Source organism: Lytechinus variegatus, chromosome 6, assembly GCF_018143015.1.
Source record: "Lytechinus variegatus isolate NC3 chromosome 6, Lvar_3.0, whole genome shotgun sequence".
Taxonomy (NCBI): Eukaryota; Metazoa; Echinodermata; class Echinoidea; order Temnopleuroida; family Toxopneustidae; genus Lytechinus; species Lytechinus variegatus.
Window position 1 is genome coordinate 37,107,559 of NC_054745.1, and position 8,716 is coordinate 37,116,274.

The window sequence follows — 8,716 nt, forward strand, 5'->3', positions numbered from 1 at the left end:
AGCTTTCAATATTTTTTTCATTCACAAATTTAAGTGCTCTGTAAAATGTCCGTTTTATTGTCTACATATCAGCATTTTTTCTAAAGCTCACGCTGCGTGGTCACATTGTTTGATTTGCCAAGTTCCTATTGTCTATAATGTTTCATTAAAGAATGTATTCAGAAAGCCCAGATTCTAGGTCTAAATCTAAAACATGCGCGATAGCCTGCATGTTCTTTATTTAAAATCTATTTGAATTATCCAGTTTCACATCATAATATCAATAATTGTCTGCTCGCGCCTCACGATCGCATTAGTAATGATACCCAATTAACTATATCTTATTTATTATTTACAAAATATGAATAGTGTCCCGCTTTTAGGTCTGAAATCTCTTTTTTTCCTCTCGCGCTTCGCGCTCGCATCCATTGTTTCGTTACATACCTATCCCTTTTATTGATACAAAAAAGTAATTACCATTCTTTTAGGTCGGAATGTTAAAAAAAATGCTTTATTGAAATATATACCGTCTTCGTGGGTACCTATAAACAGTCCTTAACAGGTCCCTTTTCGATAATGCTAGGACAGTTAATAACAATTTCTGCTCGCGCTTTGCGCTTGCAGTAATTATCTAGTTACATACGCATCTTGTTCAGGTTCACAAACATTGCCCAGAATAGTCAATTTTCAGGTTAAAATATATACATGCAATTCTAAAAATTTTCAGCTAGCGCTTCGCACTCGCATATATGGAGCTTAAAATATCAAGATTTGAAGTTAATATACAAAACATATTTTATCTCGGATATCGAGCTTTCATTATTTTTTCAATTTACAAATTGATTTTTTCTTGAAAGTGCTATGTAGGTCTAAATATTAATATTTTCAGCTCACGCTGCTCAGTCGCATTATTTGATTTGCATAGGTCTACTTCTATATATATTCTTACGTACCGTCCTTAAAATGCATCTTAAACGAATGGTTTACTATCATGATTGCCAATTTGTTTAGAAAACACACTGTTTTTGATTATGTCATATTCTTTACAATTGTTTACAATTTAGTAATTTTTGTACTTAATTTCCTTCTTTAATGTTGCTTTCATCCAAGAGTAAAACACAAAAAACACCTTGTAATTTTACCATTTAGGGCCTAAATGGTAAAATTACAAGGTGTTCTTGTTTGTATTATCTTTGCATAAAGTTTTTGAGCTTGCTGGAATGTGCACCAATCGTTTCATAATTTTTAGCTTCTTATTAGTTGAATTGTTTTAAAATAACAGGATTATAAGTCCTACTTGACAGTGTTAGTGTTGATAGATGCGTTATCGACTTTCAATATATTTTTACCTATAAAGGTGTCTTTTTACGTTTTATCTATTTGCCTGATTTCTTTCCTGAAATTGAACCCAAAATAAATATTTAAAAAATCAGATCAGTTGGAATCGGAGATATTCAACATTTGTGATTATTATGACTAATCGTGTTCAATTGATCTATGAAAACTTAGTATGAGGGCCAGTTTACACATTTTCTGATGAATATACGCATAGCCAAACGGGAGATTTCGGGTGCAAGACCCCCCCCCCCATTTTTCATGATGCAGAAGGCGCCGCTAAACAATAAAAAAACCGAAGAAAGAAGAAAGTGAGAGAAAAGGAAAAAGAGCAATATCAAAGAGAAATAAAAATTATCAAGGTAAGATAATGTAGAAAATATTTCGAAAAACCTGTGCCACCGACCAAAACTTAAAAAGGGTCCCGCTTCTAACATTGATGCTGGAGAGAAGGGATGACTTTATGGGGGGAAATTGTCCGGGGGATAATTGTCCTCGATGGTTTTTGTCCGGGGGCTAATTGTCCTCGAGGATAATTGTCAGGGGGGTAAGTGTCCTCGGGGGCTTATTGTCCGGGGGTAGTTGTTCGGGGGGTAGTTGTCCGGGGGGAATTGTCCGAGGGTGATTGTCCAGGGGGTAGTTGTCCGGGGGTAGTTGTCCGGGGGGTAATTGTCCTCGGGGGTAATTGTCCGCGGGGTAGTTGTCCGGGGGTAATTGTCCGGGGGTAATTTTCCTAGAACCATTCACACAAATAACCATAACTTATCCGCAGCCAATCATAGCAGATGACGTATCCAAGATCAAAATATTCTTGAACTGGTGCTGAATATTATAGGCCTATCTTAGCTAGACAAAATTATACGCGATCCCCGGTCTTCTGTCTTCGTTTTCCAGACACCCAACAACAGGTCTGGAAAACGAAGATCGAAGACCGGGGACATGTGTTATGTCAATGGTAGTAAAATTGCAAATGCCAGCTGAGCGCGATATATTGCTCAATCAATTATCATTCACATCACCATGATCACGATATCCATACAATTAATCATTAACTTATCAGCCAATTATAACTGATCCAATATCAGAATATTCCTGAATTTGATCTGAATATAATAATGGTTTATTTTAGCTACACGGATGCGATGGCCCCGGTCTTCTGTCTTCGTTTTCCAGACACCCAACAACAGGTCTGGAAAACGAAGAACGAAGACCGGGGACATGCGTTATGTCAATGGTATAAAATTTTAATGCCAGCTGAGCTGAGCGCGATATATTGCTCAATCAATTATCATTCACATTACGATATCCATACAATTAATCATTTACTTATCAACCAATCATAATTCATTACATATCCAATATCAGAATATTCCTGAATTTGATCTGAATATAATAATGGTTTATTTTAGCTAGACGGATGCGATGGCCCCGGTCTTCTGTCTTCGTTTTCCAGACACCCAACAACAGGTCTGGAAAACGAAGATCGAAGACCGGGGACATGCGTTATGTCAATGGTAGTAAAATTTTAATGCCAGCTGAGCTGAGCGCGATATATTGCTCAATCAATTATCATTCACATTACGATATCCATACAATTAATCATTTACTTATCAACCAATCATAATTCATTACATATCCAATATCAGAATATTCCTGAATTTGATCTGAATATAATAATGGTTTATTTTAGCTAGACGGATGCGATGGCCCCGGTCTTCTGTCTTCGTTTTCCAGACACCCAACAACAGGTCTGGAAAACGAAGATCGAAGACCGGGGACATGCGTTATGTCAATGGTATAAAATTTTAATGCCAGCTGAGCTGAGCGCGATATATTGCTCAATCAATTATCATTCACATTACGATATCCATACAATTAATCATTAACTTATCATAATTCATTACATATCCAATATCAGAATATTCCTGAATTTGATCTGAATATAATAATGGTTTATTTTAGCTAGACGGATGCGATGGCCCCAGTCTTCTGTCTTCGTTTTCCAGACACCCAACAACAGGTCTGGAAAACGAAGATCGAAGACCGGGGACATGCGTTATGTCAATGGTATAAAATTTTAATGCCAGCTGAGCTGAGCGCGATATATTGCTCAATCAATTATCATTCACATTACGATATCCATACAATTAATCATTAACCAATCATAATTCATTACATATCCAATATCAGAATATTCCTGAATTTGATCTGAATATAATAATGGTTTATTTTAGCTAGACGGATGCGATGGCCCCGGTCTTCTGTCTTCGTTTTCCAGACACCCAACAACAGGTCTGGAAAACGAAGATGGAAGACCGGGGACATGCGTTATGTCAATGGTATAAAATTTTAATGCCAGCTGAGCTGAGCGCGATATATTGCCCAATCAATTATCATTCACATTACGATATCCATACAATTAATCATTAACCAATCATAATTCATTACATATCCAATATCAGAATATTCCTGAATTTGATCTGAATATAATAATGGTTTATTTTAGCTAGACGGATGCGATGGCCCCGGTCTTCTGTCTTCGTTTTCCAGACACCCAACAACAGGTCTGGAAAACGAAGATCGAAGACCGGGGACATGCGTTATGTCAATGGTATAAAATTTTAATGCCAGCTGAGCTGAGCGCGATATATTGCCCAATCAATTATCATTCACATTACGATATCCATACAATTAATCATTAACTTATCAACCAATCATAATTCATTACATATCCAATATCAGAATATTCCTGAATTTGATCTGAATATAATAATGGTTTATTTTAGCTAGACGGATGCGATGGCCCCGGTCTTCTGTCTTCGTTTTCCAGACACCCAACAACAGGTCTGGAAAACGAAGATCGAAGACCGGGGACATGCGTTATGTCAATGGTATAAAATTTTAATGCCAGCTGAGCTGAGCGCGATATATTGCTCAATCAATTATCATTCACATTACGATATCCATACAATTAATCATTAACTTATCAACCAATCATAATTCATTACATATCCAATATCAGAATATTCCTGAATTTGATCTGAATATAATAATGGTTTATTTTAGCTAGACGGATGCGATGGCCCCGGTCTTCTGTCTTCGTTTTCCAGACACCCAACAACAGGTCTGGAAAACGAAGATCGAAGACCGGGGACATGCGTTATGTCAATGGGAGAACATGTGTAGGGGGCAAGGTCCAAAGTCCATTCTAACCCGCGCACGTGTTTTGTACACACTTTGCACTGCTTTGTACACGCTTCGTGCGTGAACTACAAACGCTTTCACACGAGTGTGATACGTGTCCCCGGTCTTCGGTCTTCGGTCTTCGTTTTCCAGACACCCCTTGACAGCAGCCTTATTCATTCAATTCATTAATTTTATAAAATATTTAATGTAAATTCTTGCCAAACTATTTAATTTCATGATTTTTTCTTATTCTGTTTGATCTACCGTATACATGCTCTTTCATGTGTGTTTTCTTTTTACTTTGTATTGTATATGGACCCCATGGAAGAACAGTATAGTCATGTCGACTAAACTGAAAATGGGCAATCCATCCGTTTTGCTTTTTTTGCTGTTTTTTTACACGGAAAATAAATACTATACTATACGAGCGGTATACCAGAACATGCAGAATGGTTGCATGGGTGGAGTAATATTTACCATTTTGCTTACAATTCAAAAATCAAACAATAGGTTCTAAAGAATATAAGTGTGTACTTCTTCAGATGAATTTATATATTTTGTATTAGATGTAGTGATTTTCAGTGGATAGCATTCAAAACCCCAAATCTTATGGGATATAAACTTTGGGGTGCATTTCCTCATATTGTTCATAAAATAATGGACAGTACCAATGTAATGAAAGCCACCAAGACCCAGTACGATAGCGTATATGCACGGACTATTCGTAGCTTAACTGTACATAATGATAATATAGGCCTTTTGTAAACTTAGTGTTGATTATTTATAATTGCGCTGATTATAAAAAAGAAATGCACATGCAGTATTAAAAAGAAAAAAAAAATATGTCACATACAATTGTGTTTATTACGAACCCTACAATCATGACAACGTTAAAGATGATTTGTATTTATATCACATAGTGCCAATGAAGTATCTTGTAAATTTGGCTGCCTTTTTTAACATAGTTGATGACTTTGTCGTATAATTAATTTTCATGTAAAATTATTTGCGGTCGTGGTAGTAATTACAAATTAGTTAACGAGTCAAAAAATGCGATAATAGGTGTTAGAAATATTAGTGTATATATATATATATATATATATATATATATATATACAGTGCGTCCCAGAATAAACGAAACCGAGATTTAGCGATCATTTATCATAACTTAATCATAAATAGAATAGACAAATGACCTACCAATTTAAAGCTTAGAATCTCCTCTTTCATCTGATATTACTTAGGTTATTTTTTATTCACGCATGAGTGAGCAAAAACAATTTGAAGAAAGTATACAAAAAACTAATTTGGAGGGGGTATCTGCGTTTCAAAAAGAAAACCACATTTTTGAAAAGTTCAATATCTGCTCTTTAATTTGGTACCTCAATTACAGAAAATGGTCAAGAAATAAAAAAGTTCTGGTCATTTAAAATAAGGCTTCTATTTCCATAATTTCATGAGATAAATGTGTTTTCACCGGGTTCCCACAGAAGCTTTCGCATGGTGAACAATAGATTTAATGCATGGCTGATCGTCAACAAAACTAGTCCAGGATAGGCCCCATAGAAACTTGACCAAACCTTGTTTTTTTATATATACAATATTTTTTGATGGTTTCTTGTCAATTCGAGGGTGCTGATTACGAATCTGGATGATGCCACTCGTGTAACCTTGAGCATTTTCCGCAAATTGGCAAAATCCAATATGGCCGCCAAAATATGCAAATTACCCATAAAAATCCTAAAATTGTCCGCACATTGGCTATGAAATGCATGGAAGCGTGTGGCAGGAGTAAAATACACTCTGAAAAAATAATTTTTGACAAAATATTTATTTTCCTGATATTCAAAATGGCCGCCATAGTCAATTGTATACTCTATTATGTAAATAGATCAAATGCACAACAAAAGGAAATAACGATTATACCTAACCTTATTGAAATATCAAATGGTGATATAATTGATGTAAATATCTTGAAAGCTAGACATTATTATCATTATTATTTAGAACATAACAAAACAGAAGCATCTTTCTTTATGTTTTGGCAAAATTATTTAGGACTTCAGATAGAAATTAATTGGGACAAAGTCCTGTATTTTAAACTTAGACAAATAAAAGATAACAAGGTTAGAGAATTTAATTTTAAGCTTCTGCATAAAATACTTCCGTCCCAATCAAATTTATTTAAATGGAGTTTAAAAAATGATGATAAATGTAATCTCTGTTTACTTAAGGGAACAATTATGCATATGTTGATAAAATGTGAGAATATAAAACCTCTATGGAAAATGGTAGAAGATACAATTCTTTCTGTTTCTAAAGTACAGATCTGTGTTAATGAAAACATAGTGATTTTAGGTTGGAATATACAGGAACCGAAATACTGGTTAATTAATATCATTTTGAATTTTACTCAATACACCATTTACAGAAATTATATTGAAACGAGTATGAAAAAAGGCTATTACTTTGTTAACGTAAATAGATTATGGATGACTTTGAAAATGAAACTAAGATGGTATTTAAGTTCAAAATATGTTACCAAAAATAAGAATACAAAGGAAATTGACATATTGCTGGAACTCATTTATTGATTGATTAATTTGATTACTGTATATAATTTGTGATTTGTAAATTGTATTATAGACATGTAAATAAAGTCCCTCGAAAGAGGTTTAAAGAGAAAAAAATACTCTATTATGTACAATATGAATAGGGAAAACTAATTTTTACAAAAATGAGCACTAAACCGCAGAAATCGCGATATATGAACGAAGTAATATTATGCAAATCATCATTACTAACGAGATATATCATTTATTATGTCATAAATGGGAACATTTCTGCATTTTGATGTCTAAAATGGCCGCCACTGGCCCAAACAGTATTGCGTACAATGGCAATGGGGGCCAAAAAATTCACAAGAGTGATCACTAAAATGCATATTATTAAGATTAAACGAGTGGAATAGTGACTAAAAACATAATTGTTAACGAAATATATTATTAATATGCCATGTATGTGATGAATGTTGTATTTAGATATTCAAAATGGCTGCCAAAGGCCCTAAAAGCATTATCCACAATGAGAAAGTGGGGCAAAGAAATCACAAGAGTGATCACTAAAATGCATATTATATGTGATAAATTCATGGGATACTGTTTAAAAACGTATTTTCTAACGAAATACATCATTCAGGTTTAAAGTTTGTGTTAAATACTGTATTTTTACTTTCAAAATGGCCGCCAGAGACATTAACAGTGTTATGCACAATGCAAAGTGGGAAACCAATATTCACAAGAGTGAGCACCATAAATGCAGATATTAGTGATCTATGAGTAAAATATTGTCTGAAAGCATAATTTCTATTAAGAGATATCATTTATTATGCCAGATAGGTGATAGATACTGTTATTGGAAAGTCAAAATGGCCGCTACAGGCCCTACGATATTATACACAATGTGAATGGGAACAAATTATTTCAGCATAATTTGGCTTTGCTTGGCCAATTGGGGATGTATGAGTGAAATATCGTCTGAAAACATGATTTATAACAAAATATATGATATCTTATGTAATTTATGTGATGAATGCTGTATTTTGACATTCAAAATGGCCGCCATAATCCCTATATTTATCATGTACAATGCGAATGGAGAAACTAATTTTCACAAGAGTGAGAATCATGAAATGCATATGACTGTGATATACGAGTAAAAATATTGTCTTAAACATGATTTCTAACTAAATACATCACATATTGGTTGTGGAGGTTATGAATGCTGTACTTTGAAATCCAAAATGGCTGCAATAGGTCCTAAAAGTATTATGTACATTGTAACATTAGACATATAATTTTGACAGAATTTGGCTTTGTTTGACTCTAAATATTGCCTATTATTGTGAATTCTGATGCAAGGGTGAAATATTGTCTAACACCATGGTTTCTAACGAGATATATCATAATGTTGTGTATTTAAGGTGATAAACACTGCATTTTTAAATTGAAAATGGCCAACATAAGCCCTTATCGTATAATATACAATTTTAGTGTAGACAAATAATGTTCACGAAAAGGGCATATGGCAGCCATTTTGTATGTTGAAATACATTATTTATCACATAAATTACATAAGAGATGATATATTTTGTCATAAATCATGTTTTCAGACGATATTTCACTCATACATCACCATTTGGCCAAGCAAAGCCAAA